The sequence below is a fragment of the Lacerta agilis genome, chromosome 7, assembly GCF_009819535.1.
Source record: "Lacerta agilis isolate rLacAgi1 chromosome 7, rLacAgi1.pri, whole genome shotgun sequence".
NCBI classification, from domain to species: Eukaryota; Metazoa; Chordata; class Lepidosauria; order Squamata; family Lacertidae; genus Lacerta; species Lacerta agilis.
This window is the reverse complement of record NC_046318.1, coordinates 22,373,307-22,390,371: the sequence shown is the minus strand read 5'-3', so window position 1 is coordinate 22,390,371 and position 17,065 is coordinate 22,373,307.

Here is a 17,065-nt window from a genome sequence, read left to right as displayed (position 1 = left end):
TCAGTCCTGGGCTAGGAAAACAGTGAGATATACATAAATATAATAGTAATAGTAATAATAACAATATTTTAACTCCCCCCCCCCCCCGCTTGACTCCACAACTCAAATTGATGAAGTCAAGGAAGGGGGTGGAATTGCTTGGGAAACCAGATTGGATTTCATATGATTTCATTTTTCTTCTAAAATTCTCCTCAGCATATTTTTGTATCAAATACAGTGGTACCTCTGGTTGCGAATGGGATCCGTTCCGGAGGCTCGTTCGCAACGTGAAAAGCCTGCAACCTGAAGCACCATATCTGCGCATGCGTGCGGCGTGATTTGACACTTGTGCGTGTTTCCGGGTCGCTGCAGGACGCAACCTGAAAAAACGCAACCTGAAGCAAACGTAACATGAGGGATGACTGTAGTCACTAGGTATTCACTGCATGCAGTGCTATTTTTCTAGAAAAACAGGTGCCAGAACTCACTGTGATCGCCTCCCTTGTTCTCTTATAATGGCAATGGTTCCCACCTGAGAGGTGCAGGAATCGAGTTCCAGTGAGTTCTGGCTGAAACAAAGCCTTGACTGCATGTTTCCAAATGTGTGTGGAATATTTTGATATATTTTGACATATATTGTGAATATTTTCATGTCTTCATTTGATATATGATATAATTTTTGTTCCTAATATTTTATGGTGAACAGTACTTGGTGGGTAACATTCAATTTCAGCAGTTCAATGGCATTCAGTTCTTGGCAATACTGGCCAGTTTATAAAATTTCATATTTGATGCCTGCCAAAAAGAAGGAGCCAGTGTGATATAGTGGTGTTTTGTCCTCCTCCTATGCTTCAGGTTGGTTTCTTCATCGTTTAAAGCATCATTTGAATATTTACATGCTTAAAAGGTCGTTTGGTTCCTTTTTTTAAAATTTCGAACTGGTTTTTTTAAAAAGAAAAACCGATTTCCAAAAAGTTTCGTATTGCGCCAATTAAAATGCCAAAAAGTAGTGAGCAGCTTTTTTTCTGCATTTTTTTTAAATAAAAAGAACAGAAGCAACTTTTCTGAAGTTTAAACAAAAAACTGCTCCAGGTAAGCAGAGATAGCAGGTGTGTGTGCTGTGTCATTGGGTGCTAGTCAATCCGTGTTGTTTACAACTAGCTTTTTTTCTGGAAACTGGCAGAGCATGATTCTCTGACGTTCGATCCTGCGAAAAGCTTGCACATCTAATTGCAATGCATAGCTGATTGTTATTTAGTGAGGAATGTTTGCGGATCCAGAATAGGTCAATTTGGAGTACAAGGATAGGATTAAAAAACTTAATGTACTTGAGCTACAAATTCTCATCCCCAGGCATTCACAGCTTAACATGAGCATAGTCACTCACCTTCTAAATACATATAAAGCACTTCCAGATGAGATAAACTCCTGTTAGAAGGTGTGGTTGGTATCCCAAGAACAGGACCAGAACTAAATCCAAAGCCTGTGGACTGGATGTACAAGTAGGGAAACATTCTGTATGTTCAAGGTGTGGATGGGTGAGGCTCTTGTATTAGTGATTACAGACTGCAGCCGCAAAGTTATGAAATCAAATGGCTCCATGCAATGAATGATCCCATGCATGCTTGGATTTTTACTTCTTTGGTAAAGAAAACCATGCCTAAGCCTTGGTTTATATTCAAACAACAAGAAGCCCAGCACTCATTCCGCATGCTGTCTTACTAACAGTTCAAAGGCAAAAACCTGATACTATATAGTGAAAAGCTGTGATTGCAAAGTTGGAATTCTGAAATGTTGCTAGCTCCAGAGATATCCACAATTTCGCTTCTCATGGGTGTTGCTGCGAGTGTTTTAAAAATATCTCCAAACTGGTTCTGCGGTAACTGCGATGCTATCAAAATGAATTTCACTTCAGGGTTTTTTTTGTTTTTTTTTGCAGAGTAAAAGAAAGAAAGTTTTAGTCTGCACGAATGTGACCTGGAGGAGGATTTTACAAGCAAACAAGCTGAATGGCAGAAAGAAGAAAAGAAAAAGAAAAGAAAAAAAACAGGAAGGTGTGAAGATAAGGAAACAAAAACTTCATGACACATTTTTGGGTAGTTCCATTCTTAAGAAGCTCATTGTCAATATTAGCCTTTTTAAGAGAAAAAGAAGAAAAAGCCACCAAGAAAACTTAAAACAGCTGATTTCTTTATGTCAACAATTACAGACACATCGATTCTGAAAAAGGCAACTCCCCCCCCCAGTGCAAGTATTTACAAGCCTGCCATGGATTTGTATTTGTAAAGAAAAGTTCTATTTACAAATGTGTATTGCCCTGGCACCACAATTGTAAAGTACTTACCTGGAAAGTAAAGGTAAAGGGACCCCTGACCATTAAGTCCAGTTGCGGACGACTTTGGGGTTGCGGCACTCATCTTGCTCTACTGGCTGAGGGAGCCAACATTTGTCCGCAGACAGCTTCCAGGTCTTGCAGCCAGCATGAATAAGCAGCTTCTAGTGAATAATAATAATAATAATTTATTATTTGTACCCCGCCCATCTGGCTGGGCTTCCCAAGCCACTCTGGGCGGCTCCCAAACGAATATTAAAACAATACAGTGTTAGATATTAAAAACGTCCCTTAAACAGGGCTGCCTTCAGATGTCTCTTAAAAATAGGATAGCTGCTAATTTCTTTGACATCTGATGGAAGTGTGTTCCACAGGGTGGGCGCCACTACCGAAAAGGCCCTCTGTCTGGTTCCCTGTAACCTCACCTCTCGCAATGAGGGAACCGCCAGAAGGCCCTCGGCGCTGGATCTCAGTGTCCGGGCTGAACGATGGGGGTGGAGACGCTCCTTCAGGTATACGGGACCGAGGCCATTTAGGGCTTTAAAGGTCAACACCAACACTTTGAATTGTGCTCAGAAACGTACTGGGAGCCAATGTAGATCTCTCAGGACCGGTGTTATGGATTAGTTGTAGTTTCCGGGTCACCTTCAAAGGTAGCCCCACGTAGAGCGCATTGCAGTAATCCAAGCGGGAGATAACCAGAGTGTGCACCACTCTGGCGAGACAGTCCGCGGGCAGGTAGGGTCTCAGCCTGCGTACCAGATGGAGCTGGTAGATAGCCACCCTGGACACAGAATTAACCTGTCCCTCCATGGACAGCTGTGAGTCCAAAATGACTCCCAGGCTGCGCACCTGGTCCTTCAGGGGCACAGTTACCCCATTCAGCACCAGGGAGTCCCCCACACCCGCTCACCCCCTGTCCCCCCAAAACAGTACTTCTGTCTTGTCAGGATTCAACCTCAATCTGTTAGCCGCCATCCATCCTCCAACTGCTTCCAGACACTCACACAGGACCTTCACTGCCTTCACTGGTTCTGATTTAAACGAGAGGTAGAACTGGGTGTCATCTGCATATTGATGAACACCCAGCCCAAACCCCCTGATGATCTCTCCCAGCGGCTTCATATATATGTTAAAAAGCATGGGGGAGAGGACGGAACCCTGAGGCACCCCACAAGTGAGAGCCCAGGGGTCTGAACACTCATCCCCCACCACCACTTTCTGAACACGACCCAGGAGAAAGGAGTGGAACCACTGTATAACAGTGCCCCCAGCTCCCAGCCCCTCTAGACGGTCCAGAAGGATGTTATGGTTGATGGTGTCAAAGGCCGCTGAGAGATCCAGCAGAACTAGGAAACAGCTCTCACCTTTGTCCCTAGCCCGCCAGAGATCATTGACCAGCACGACCAAGGCAGTTTCAGTCCCATGATGAGGCCTGAATCCTGATTGGAAGGGATCCAAATGGTCCGCATCCTCCAGGCGTGCCTGGAGTTGTTCGGCAACCACCCGCTCAATCACCTTGCCCAAGAATGGTAGATTTGAGACTTGGCAATAGTTGGCCATATTGCCCAGGTCTAAAGATGTTTTTTAAAGAAGCGGTTTAATGACCACCTCTTTCAGCGGGTATGGGAAGGCTCCCTCGCAGAGGGAAGCATTCACCACCCCGTGGAGCCCATCGCCCAGCCCTTCCTGGCTCGCTTTTGTTAGCCAGGATGGGCAAGGATCAAGGAGACAGGTGGTCGGTTTCACTCGTCCAAGCAGCCTGTCCACATCCTCGGAGGTAACAGATTGAAATTGATCCCATGAAACATGACTAGACAGGACTTCCGGCGGCGACGCCATAGCGGGTGGTCGGGGCTGCCTCGGTTGCTGCGAGGCACCCGGTCTCCCCCGGGGGTTAGGAGCCCCGCAGCCGCATAGCGGGGCTCCGGTTGGGGTGCGGGAAGAGCGTCCCGCACCCTGGGCTCCCCGGCGGTGCCCGCGAGGCTCCGTGCCCTTCCCTCGCCTCCCCTGTAAGGGGGAGGGGGGGGTGAATGGGACTACGGAGCCGGGCCATAGGGGAGATGCCCTAACCGGGGGGACAATGCGGCGGCAAAGCCCGCTACGAGCGTTGAAGTTCTACCTATGATGTTTAGCGCTGAAGAACCTGGTGGTCGTAAGTACGAGACGGGATTAATTAATATGCTGTTTGGAGCGATCCGGGGGGAAAAGAAAGGCAGCCTGCCTCCCTCCCTCTGGTCCGGAAAAGCTAACCAGTTTGAGAGACTGTTGCTACTAAATTGATACAAAGTATTGGATTTTTCAAGAGTGAGACTGTCAAAATTTCCCCAAGGGGAGTAAAGGAGTGAAAGATATCTCCGTTTAAAAGTTTTGGTCTTTGCATCCTGATTTCGGGAAAATGGCGATGAGAAGCTTTGAGCGAGGTGGAAAACAATCTGCGCAAGAGGAAGGACATAGAGACAGGAAATGTAACTCGACACTCATTCCTACCCCCTCTGCTACTATGTTGAGCTTTGCTTGCAAACTTGCTTTGAACACCACTTTGACAGAAGAACAAAGGCTCTTTGAATTGAGGCTGGAGCTGCTTTATCGGAGGGTGGAAGCCTTGTGTGGGGGACTGAAAGGAGGCGAATTTCCCACAGAGGAGGCTCTTAAATTTTTTGATACATTGGAAGAAAGCTTCTACAACGAACTGAGAGGGCTGATGGGAAGATGGAGAGAGACGACAGGGCGACTCCGGGGAAAAAGTCAGGTCTTTGGGGGTGGCAGCCCCAAGACTGGGATAAGTCGTGTTATATCCAGCCCCCGAGGTGTGAGCTCGAGGGCATGGGACGAAGAATTAAGATATATTCAAGAAGATTTGGACTGTTTTGGAGAGACGGAGCAGCCGGGAGAACGTGAGATGGAGGCCCTGAGGTTCGTTGTGGGGAGTGTTCTGGACTGTGCCTGGATCTGTGGCTACTTGAGAAAAGAAGAGGACTGTAAACCAAGCTCTGGTATCAACAGGAGAAAGACACTTGATAGAAGGGGTGTGGGATGAAGTATTATACAGTATTTAAAATGGCTTGATATGGTGACCCGAGATCGGAGTGTGAAGACCGGCGAGGAACATAGTTTGTTATGTCTTTAAAGGAGGAGGGAGATATCTGAAGTTTTATGTTACTAGCAGCAGACGTTTGGATAGTAGATTTAGTAAGGAATTGGATAAGAATAAGATATGAGGATCCAAGATGATGTGTGAATATTAATAAAATTAGTATATGATGAATTATTGATTAAGATGAGAAAGAAGAGTATATTTTAAATATTAAATGATGTTAAATGTTTATAAGAAGCGGTTAAAGAAATAGACTAGAATATAAAACCAAAGGTGAGAAGGCAGGGGAAGTCATGGTCAAGATTAGGCAATAGATTTTTTTTTTTTTTCCAAAGAGAAGGTTAAAACAGAAGAAGAAACTTGACAATGTCTGTATTTGTTTTATGTTTATATTTGCTGTGTATGTGTATTAATGTTGGTGTGGGTAAAGGTTTTTGTTGTATTAAGAAAAATGCCAATAAATTCTTATAAAAAAAAAAAAAAAAGAAACATGACTAGACAGACCTCTAGCACTCTCCCGCCCCGGCCCTGGTCCCATGGTGGAATCTACCTCCTTCCGAATCTGAGCGACTTTATCTGCAAAACACTTTGCAAAAGCATTGCAGGAGATCTTGGGGTCCCAATGACGAAGGTGGTTCTGCTAGATTGCGAACCACCTGGAAGAGTCTCCTGCTGCTGTTTTCTGCAGATGCAATAGAAACGGTGAAGAAGGTCCTCTTCGCCGTTGACATTGCCACTTGGTAGGCTCGAAGTTGAGCTCTAGCCTGTGTCCGGTCAGATTCAGAATGAGTTTTCCGCCACCGGCGCTCTAGCTGTCTCAATGACTATTTCATCGCCCTCAGCTCCAGGGAAAACCACGGGGCTGTCCAGGCTCCATGCAACCGGAAAGGGCGCTTCGGAGCCAGACAGTCAATAGCCCTGGTTAACTCCGCTGTTATGTACTGAGTTGAATAGGACCCAAACTGCAGCAGTCTGATTGGTCCTAGAACAATAGGATTGAGATTGCAGCAGTCTGACTGGTCTCAGAACAATAGGATTGAGATTGCAGCAGTCTGACTGGTCCCAGAACAATAGGATTGAGATTTGAGCAGTCTGATTGGTCTGCAGGAGCCACCCAATCCAGCTCCAGGTGGAAGTGAATCCGCACTCTGATTGGCATACAGGAGTATCCCGGAATTAGCCAATCACGTGGGGCCCATTGTGTAAATAGTGTATATAAAGCAAACGTTTTGGGGGAACTACATTCCTCACTACTATGAGCTGAATAAAGAGCATGAAAATCACACTGGACTCCGAGTATCTTTCACTGGCGACGAGGATGGGATCCCGCTGAGCTGACTGCCACACACAGCACCGCAGCAACGCCACCTGCCGCACAGCTGCCTCGCACCGTGTATCCAGGCTTCAGCTCCGGGTCCCAAGGAACTCAAGATGGCAACGGACAGCAGCTTCTCGCCATTCAACCCAGCATCAGGAGACTGGGAAGGATACGCCACCCGTTTCACCTTTCTTCTAGAAGCTAAAGGGGTCACCAACGATGCCAAGAAGAGGGCGATATTCTTCAGCGTCTGCGGAGAGGAGACATTTGAAATCGCCCGGGCTCTCCTTGCGCCTGATGATGTCGCTACCGTTCCTTACAAAACAATAGTGGAACGGCTGAAGGGGCACTTCTCGCCACAGCCCTCGGTGGTGGCTCGTCGAAATGCCTTCTATGCAAAGCGGCAAGCCCCTGGGGAAACCATAACGGGGTTTGTGACCTCCCTCCGCCAAGCCGCTCGGTTCTGCAACTTCTCAGAGTTGGAGAACATGCTGCGTGACCGCCTCGTCGGTGGCCTGAGGGATGAGAAGCTGCAACGACGCCTCTATGCCAAGAAGGACCTAACATTCCAGGTCGCTCTGGAGGAGGCCCTGGCAACAGAAGCCGCCGAGAGGTCGATGCAAGAGGCACGGCCGAGCGTGCCGTCCCAACCAAGGGTCCACCACGAGGACCTCATCGACGATTCAGGATCAGACAGGGAGGAGGTGCACAGAGTACAGCGGCGCACTCAAGCCGTGCACACACCACAGCTGCCTCGACCAGAAGGAGGGAACTGCGCAAGCTGCGGGGAGAATCACGAGAGGAGGACCTGCCGTTTCCGCAATGCCGAGTGCAGGCAGTGCAGAAAATCAGGCCACATCGCCCGGGTGTGTCGGGCTCGGCCCATCCGACGCCAGGCATCAGATGACCACCCCAAGAGCCCCAGGTCCCGGGGCCCAACGCACCAAGGCAACTCGACGGAGACCACGGACTACCAGGTATACCAGTTGCCCCACCCCAACATAGAGAAAATTTATGTAGAGGTACAGATAGAGGGGGCCCCGTGCCGCATGGAGCTGGACACAGGTTCAACCCTATCCATAATCTCGGCACGGACTTTAAGGAAACTGTGCCCTAGTGGGGGTCCCAAACTCAGGCCAGCCCCATTCACCCTCCGGGACTTCCAGAAACGTAAGGTCCCCACAATGGGGGTGGGGACCTTCAGGGTGCAATATCGAGGGCGGACGCGGCAACTGGACTTGCTCGTGGTCAAGGGCTCCTACGTTAGCTTACTGGGATTGGCATGGTTTGAACCACTGGGGCTAGCCGTCACTGGGGTGAACCGCACTAGCTTACAAGTGGATGTGGACGCCATATGCAAGGAGTTTCCGGCAGTTTTCGATGGGAAATTGGGACAGTATACGGGCCCCCCCATTGCCCTACAGCTGGACCCCGCAGTACGACCTGTCCGGCTCAAGGCCCGCCGGGTCCCGTTCGCCCTGAAACCCCGTATAGACGAGGAATTGGACCGGCTCGTGGAGCAAGGAGTGCTGGAGCCTGTGCCTAATGCCACCTGGGAAACCCCGATCGTCACACCCGTCAAGCCTAATGGTTCGGTCCGCATCTGCGCAGACTACAAATGTACCATAAACAAGGCCCTCACGGCCCACGCATACCCAGTGCCAGTGGTCAGCCATGTCCTCGCCACCCTGGCTGGGTCAAAAATTTTTGGCAAGCTGGACTTGGCCCAAGCCTATCAACAGCTGCCAGTAGATGAAGCCACAGCAGAGGCACAGACAATTGTGACACACAGGGGAGCGTTCAAGGTAAAGCGGCTGCAATTCGGTGTCAGCGTGGCACCAGGCATATTCCAGAATCTAATGGACTCTTTCCTTAAAGGGATTCCTGGCGTCACCCCCTTCTTCGATGATGTGTTGATTGCCGGGCCCACGGCAGAGGAGTTTGAGGATCGCCTTCGCACCGTTCTGCACCGTTTCCAGACAGCGGGTCTCAAGGTGAAGCGGGAAAAGTGTCTACTGGGAGTGCCTCAGGTGGACTTTCTGGGATTTATGGTGGATGCAGAAGGGGTCCACCCGACTGGGGACAAGGTACGGGCCATTTGTGATGCCCCAGCGCCCAAGGGCAAGACTGAACTTCAGGCCTTCTTGAGGCTATTGAACTTTTACCATGCCTTCCTTCCCCATAAGGCAGCAGTAGCAGAGCCCCTACACAGACTCCTGGACAAGCGGGCCCCTTGGGTGTGGGGCCAGCGCCAGGAGGCCGCATTCCAGGCAGTCAAGGACTTGCTCGTCTCAAACTCGGTCTTGGCACACTTCGACGAGAGGCTGCCGGTGGTGTTAGCATGTGACGCCTCACCCTACGGCATCGGTGCTGTCCTTGGACACCAACTCCCAGATGGAAGAGAGGTGCCAGTGGCATACTTTTCCCAGACACTCACCACAGCTGAGCGGAACTACTCGCAAATCGACAAGGAAGGTCTGGCAATCGTGAAGGGAGTAAAAAAATTCCACGATTTCTTGTACGGGCGGCCCTTTACCGTGGTGACTGATCACAAGCCGTTGCTTGGTTTGTTCGCCCCCGAAAAGCAGACCCCCCAAGTGCTGTCTCCTCGCGTCCTCAGGTGGTCAATTTTCCTTGCCGGCTATCAGTATGCACTGATTCACCGCCCTGGGAAAGCGATGGGCCACGCAGACGCCCTCAGCAGGCTGCCACTACCAGAAACAGGCCCTGACCCAGCACCCGCACAAGAGGTTATGAGCCTGGAGCTGCTTCCCGACCGCCCTATTCAGGCACAAGAAGTTGCACACCATTCCAAGAAAGATAGGGTCATCTCCCGGGTCCTGGACTGGGTGTGGAGGGGATGGCCCAGCAGCAGCCCCGGGCCAGAATTCGCTGGCTACACAACCCGTAAACATGAACTGTCGGCCCACAAGGGGTGCCTGTTATGGGGAAGCAGGGTCGTCGTTCCTGAGCCCCTTCGCAAAAGGGTCCTTGCAGCCCTACACGAGACACACCCAGGGGTAGTGAGAATGAAGGCCCTCGCCAGGAGTTATGTATGGTGGCCAGGGATTGACGGAGAGATAGAGACCTGGGTCAAACACTGCCAGGCCTGCCAAGAATCCCGCCCAGATCCCCCAAGGTCCCCAGTGCAGTCCTGGGAGTCCGCCCGAGCACCATGGTCACGCCTGCACATGGACTTTGCGGGCCCCTTCCAGGGGAAAACATTCTTCATAGTGGTGGACTCCTACACCAAATGGCTGGAAGTCGCACTGGTACCATCCACTTCTACGTCCGCAGCCATCCGGGTACTACGCAGGCTGTTTGCAACCCATGGACTCCCTGACACTCTTGTCTCAGACAACGGAACCGCATTTACGTCAGAAGAATTCCAGACCTTCACAGCGCAGAATGCCATCCGCCACATCCGCTCAGCACCATTCCACCCTGCCACCAATGGCCAAGCAGAGCGCATGGTGCGGACCACCAAGGACACCCTACGCCGCATGACGCAAGGGGACTGGGAGTACCGCCTTGCCACATTCCTTCTAGCACAGCACAGCACCCCCAGCTCAACGACTGGCCGGAGCCCCGCTGAACTACTAATGGGCCGGCGCCTCGCAATCAGACTGGACCGCCTCCACCCTGACAGAGCTCAGGATGAGGTAGTGGTGGGGGAAGGCAGGAACCCCCGGACCTTTGGGGCCCAGGATCCAGTGTACGCAAAGAATTTTGGGGCAGGCCCAGCATGGGTACCCGCCACAGTCACCAGGGTGACGGGCCCCGTGTCATACGAGGTGCTAACAGAGGGGGGGCAATGCTGGCGCCGCCACTGCGACCAGCTACGGCGACGATTCCCAGGAGAAAACCAGGAGGAGGACAGGTCAGAGGAGTCCCAAGGGAACAGTGGGGCATTGAGACCCGTAGAGCAGGAGGGGCCGGCAGGGGAGGCAGAATCAGTAAATACTGAGAGGACCCGTGAGGCCAAAAGGGCACCGGAACCAGAGGCACGACAGAGCGAGCTGGTTGCGCCAGACCAAACAGCCCCATCACAACCAGCAGCCTTGGAACACGAGCCTGAACCAGAACCCCTGACCAGGGAACAGCCCAGGCCGCAACGCACACGTAGGCGGCCAGCGTACCTTGAGGACTATGGATGCAACCTCCCAGGCAGGACTGGAACTTAGAGGGGAGGGGTGTTATGTACTGAGTTGAATAGGATCCAAACTGCAGCAGTCTGATTGGTCCTAGAACAATAGGATTGAGATTGCAGCAGTCTGACTGGTCTCAGAACAATAGGATTGAGATTGCAGCAGTCTGACTGGTCCCAGAACAATAGGATTGAGATTTGAGCAGTCTGATTGGTCTGCAGGAGCCACCCAATCCAGCTCCAGGTGGAAGTGAATCCGCACTCTGATTGGCATACAGGAGTATCCCGGAATTAGCCAATCACGTGGGGCCCATTGTGTAAATAGTGTATATAAAGCAAACGTTTTGGGGAACTACATTCCTCACTACTATGAGCTGAATAAAGAGCATGAAAATCACACTGGACTCCGAGTATCTTTCATCCGCATTCCAGCGGGCCACCAGGGAATCAGCTGAAAGGCCATCAACCTGGGATAAAGCATCCCCTACCACTCTCTGGAAGCCAATTAGATCCATTAAGTAGTGGGGACGGACCATCCGAATTGGTCCCACCTCCCTGCAGAGGGGAAGGGTCATGGAGAAGTCCAGTTGCACCAGGAAGTGATCTGACCATGGCACTTCTTTTGTTTCGCTTTTACTTAGTGTCAGATCACCAACATCCATAGAGGTAAACACCAGATCTAAGGCATGTCCACGGCTATGAGTTGGGCCAAACTTATTCAGGGACAGCCCCATGGAGGCCATGCTTTCCATGAAGTCCCGAGCGGCCCCTTGTAAGGTCGTGTCGGCATGGATGTTAAAATCCCCCAAGACAACCAAGCTAGGTGTCTCCAGGAGCACATCCGCCATGACCTGAAGCAGCTCGGGCAGGGAATCCCTGGTGCAGCGGGGAGGTCGGTACACCAAAAGGAATCCTGTACTGCCCCTATTGCCCAACTTCCAGAACATGCACTCAGAAAACTCGGTCTTTCCAACAGGACGCCTGGTGCAGACTAATGACTTCCTAAAAATCACTGCAACCCCCCCTCCCCGCCCAGATGGCCTGGGTTGCCGTGTGTAAGAGAAACCTGGTGGACAAGCAGCAGCAAGGACAGGCCCATCTGCTTCATCCAACCAGGTCTCTGTCACACATGCCAGGTCAAATCTTCCCTCCACAATCAGGTTGTGGATGGCAGTGGTCTTGTTCATCATTGACCTGGCATTACACAGCAACACTTTCAGGTCATGTAGGTATCCCTTGCTGATTCCAGCTCTGAACCAGAGCAGCACACAGAAACGCCGTTTACCTTCCCGCCGTAGCGGTACCTATTTATCTACTTGCACTTTGACGTGCTTTCGAACTGCTAGGTTGTCAGGAGCTGGGACCGAGCCATGGGAGCTCACCCCTTCATGGGGATTCAAACCACCAACCTTCTGATCAGCAAGCCCCCTAGGCTCTGTTGTTTAGACCACAGCACCACCCACGTCCCTCTACCTGGAAGGTAGCTCCACTGAAATCCATGGGACTTAAAAGCACATTCATGTAACACATTCTTCATTCCTAAAATAGTAAAAGTTTTCTGGATAATGTTTTATAACAAGTTGGAAAAAAATGTTGAACATAACCTTTGTTTAAAAGCCAGAAGCTTTTCCTTTTAGGTATCATGGGAAAGGAGGTACTCAAAGATCAGAAAACAATATTTATGTATGCTACCACGGCTGCCTGAATGTTATATGTCCAACAAAGGACAATTGGCAACTAAAATTGATGGGATATGCAGAGATGGCAAAACTTACCGGAAGAAAAAGAGTTCAAGATAAGAGACTTAGACAAATTGTAAACAATTTAAAACGTTAGCAGGATTGACAAAGGACTCAGCTATACAACTGCAAATAGAACGTTTCAACTGTGTTTTAAGCACAATGTGCAATGTGACACTAGATGGAGGCCTTATGGAAAATTTAGTGGGTTTTTTTAATAAAAAAAAAACATTTAAAAAAAGCATTTTCAGAACGGTTTTTATATGTGTGTAGATACCACCATAAACACGAACAGTAAGAAATAACTTATAGGATTCCATATTTAATTTTAAGTTTGTCGCATCTTTTACCATTACAGTGGTACCTCGGGTTACAAACACTTTGGGTTACAAACTCCGCTAACCTGGAAGTAGTACCTTGGGATGCGAATTTTGCCCCAGGGTGAGAACGGAAATTGTGCAGCGGTAGCGCAGCAGCAGCGGGCGGCCCCATTAGCGAAAGCGCGCCTCAGGTTAAGATTGGTTTCAGGTTAAGAACCGACATCCAGAATGAATTAAGTTCGTAACCCGAGGTACCACTGTATCTATTTATTAATTAACCATAATTATCATAAATAATTCCACATTGCAAGTGTCCTTACATCCATGCCAAAGATTTTAACTGTTTACAGTGGTCTTTTAAGCAAATTACAAATATGGAATCCATGGAGGGAGGGAAGAAGGTCTGAAGGTTCAAAAGAGCCTTGTATTTGAATGCTTGAAAAGGTTTGTTATGTTTTATATGTATAAAATTATTAAAAACCTAATAAAAATACCTGTACTTTTCTGCATATAACATGCCCCCCGTGTATAAGACGCCCCCCATTTTGGGGGACTCTGTTTTAAGAAAATGGGGGGAGATGGCCAAGGTTTTCCACCTTTTTTGGGGGGGTTGCCCCACAGTTGTTCAGATTCTTTGGGGGGGGGGAATGCTGAAACTCACTCACCTGACAGGCAAACACTGAAAAACGCATGTCGCCAATGCAAACAGGTACCTGCTCACTCACCAACAGCACCCGGCAATCACACGCCCAATTGCTGCAGCGGCAGCCAATCCACAGCAGCCCTTGCGGCAGGCACCAATCACAAACCCAATTGCCGCAGCAGCAACCAATTCAAAGCAGCCCTTTCCGCAGCAACCAATCACACACACAATCTCTGTTGACAACCTCCTGCTAGCACCTGCAACCCATCGCCCATCCCCCATCTGCACTATCCATGTATAAGACGAGCCCCAATTTTGAACATTAAAGGTAAAGGTAAAGGGGCCCCTGACCATCAGGTCCAGTCGTGTCCGACTCTGGGGTTGCGGCGCTCATCTCGCTCTATAGGCCGAGGGAGCCGGCGTTTGTCCGCAGACAGCTTCCGGGTCATGTGGCCAGCATGACAAAGCCGCTTCTGGTGAACCAGAGCAGCACACGGAAACGCCGTTTACCTTCCCGCCGGAGCGGTCCCTATTTATCTACTTGCACTTTTGACGTGCTTTCGAACTGCTAGGTGGGCAGGAGCTGGGACCGAGCAACGGGAGCTCACCCCGTGGCAGGGATTCGAACCGCCGACCTTCTGATCAGCTAGCCCTAGACTCTGTGGTTTAACCCACAGCGCCAACATTATTTTACAGTAAAAAACACACACAAAAACCTCGTCTTATACACGGAAAAGTACGGTAACTTAAAGGAAGTATAAAGGATAAACTTGTAAATAGGTTTGAATTGGTTATGCAGTAAGAATACGATATAAAATAAGAAACTGCATGGGGGAAGGTCACAGAAAATGTAGGTGAAATTTGTTTAGATTTAATTTCTATTGAAACGTAAAATGCAAAAATAAAAAAAAGGATTGCGCAATGTGCTATTACGGGATATGTTGTTTGGCCTACAGTTCCTGGAAGAAGAAACAGAGATTCAGAAGATAGGGCAAGGTAGCAATATAATGGTTTGATATAAAGATCCATGGATATGCTGGTGATTACCAATGGGTGTTTCCCCAGCACTACTCTTGATCTATGTTGTTCAGAGCCTACCTACAATACCTGGAGGAACAAGTGGGGTTTTTTTTTTTATGTCGGACAAGTGATGGGTGGGGTGGGGTCTGTGAACATATGAGTTCATTAAAATTCCACAATGAGTTGCAGGGTAAATGCGTGGGCCTAAATATGCAGGGCTTTTGACAGGTAAATACTCGAATCCTTGATGCAAGATCAAACGGGTTTTTACCTGCCTTTCAGCCAAATAAATTCGTCAAGTACTTAACACCCACCTACAAAAGTACTTGCAACTACGTGAGCCTGTTGCAAGCTGATCTGCACAGGCACAGAGGGTAGGTTTCAGAGGGACAATCTGTTTTTCTTCACTCGGAACTTTTCACATGAGTATGTGAGTGTTTATTTTTTTAAACTAATTTAGGCCTTCTCTTTTTTTTTTGCTTTGTTTTAAAAAAAAAACACATTCTTGAGCGTCTTGACATTCCCTTTCAGCACCATTTAGACATCTCTTGATGCCACCCATTTTAATTGCAGGTTTCAAAAGATTATCACCTGCAACGCTCTGTGTTTTTTGCCTGTTTTACAAACTCTCCCGGCCGCAAGACTTCACTGAGATGATCAGGGAGACTTATGGAACAGATAAACAACCCTTAGTCTAATAATCTAACAGGGCTGCTCTTCTCTTTGTATCGTGGACCAAAAATATCATGAACATGTCTATATCAGAGTAGATGAGGGTGTAGATGCTGCAGCAGTAGATGAGAAATTTATATTGCAGGATCATTTTCTTCTAGCTTGAAGCTCCTCAAACACATCTTTGGAATTAGGCTGATTGTAACCATTGACAGTTGTTTCTGCGTAAGTGGGTGGATGCTACAGGGCTTGCTTTCCAGAAAAACTTGCCTTCCTAGGAAGCTCCTTTATGCTGACTCAGCCTATTGATCCACTCTAGCTCAGATTCCTGTATTGCAGGGGCTGGACTAGATGACCCCCGGGTCCCTTCCAACATTACAGTTCTATGATTACCTATGTCATGGCCAATATTCTTTTTCCCTTCATTCTTTGAATCTTGCCAGACCAGGAAAGCACCTTGCAGGGAACTTCACTTTATTTCCAGTTTGTTGAGGCTTAATGATGGTGACAACATGCCCTCTTAATTGTTAGGAAGGCCCCCTTGTTCAGTAAGAAGACCTGAACTAGCCAAGTCAAATTACCCAAAGCAGGACAGCCTTGACAGGTGACATCACCTGAGTATGAGGTTAAACCCCACCTAAGAAAGGATAGATCAGCCTGGGACAACCTGGGGCAGGTATGAAAGTTGGTTCTTCAAGGCATATACTGTAGCTGAGTTGTCCTGTATTAACCTGGCCGTATTAACCTCCTTCATGGATCACTGCCTTGTCGTGGCGAAGGGGCTTGAATTACTCAGGGAAGCTATGAGCTATGCCGTGCAGGGCCACCCAAGATGGACAGGTCATAGTGGAGAGTTTGGACCAAACGTGATCCACCTGGAGGAGGAACTGGCAACCCACTCCAGTATCCCTGCCAAGAAAACTCCATGGACAAAGACAACAGGCATATAAAAGATATGACGCTGGAAGATGAGCCCCTCAGGTCGGAAGGCGTCCAACATGCTACTGGGGAAGAGCGGAGGACAAGTACAAGTAGATTCAGAGCTGGTGAAGCGGCTGGGCCAAAGCCGAAAGGACGCTCAGTTGTGGATATGCCTGGAAGCGAAAGGAAAGTCCAATGCTGTAAAGAAAAGTATTGCATAGGAACCTGGAATGTAAGAACCATGAACCTTGGTAAGCTAGATGTGGTCAAAAATGAGATGGCAAGAATAAACATTGACATCCTAGGCATCAGTGAACTAAAATGGATGGGAATGGGCGAATTCAGTTCAGATGACTATCATATCTACTACTGCGGGCAGGAATCCCGTAAAAGAAATGGAGTGGCCCTCATAGTCAACAAAAGAGTGGCAAAAGCTGTACTGGGATGCAATTTCAAAAATGATAGATTGATCTCGATACGAATCCAAGGCAGTCCTTTTAACATCACAGTAATCCAAGTTTATGCACCAACTTCCAGTGCTGAAGAAACTGAAATTGACCAATTCTATGAAGACTTACAACACCTTATAGAAATGACACCAAAGAAGGATGTTCTTCTCATTATAGGGGATTGGAATGCTAAAGTAGGGAGTCAAGAGATAAAAGGAACAACTGGCAAGTTTGGCCTTGGAGTTCAAAATGAAGCAGGGCAAAGGCTAATAGAGTTCTGTCAGGAGAACAAGCTGGTCATCACAAACACTCTTTTCCAACAACACAAGAGACGACTCTACACATGGACATTACCAGATGGGCGACATCGAAATCAGATTGATTATATTCTCTGCAGCCAAAGATGGAGAAGCTCTATACACTCAGCA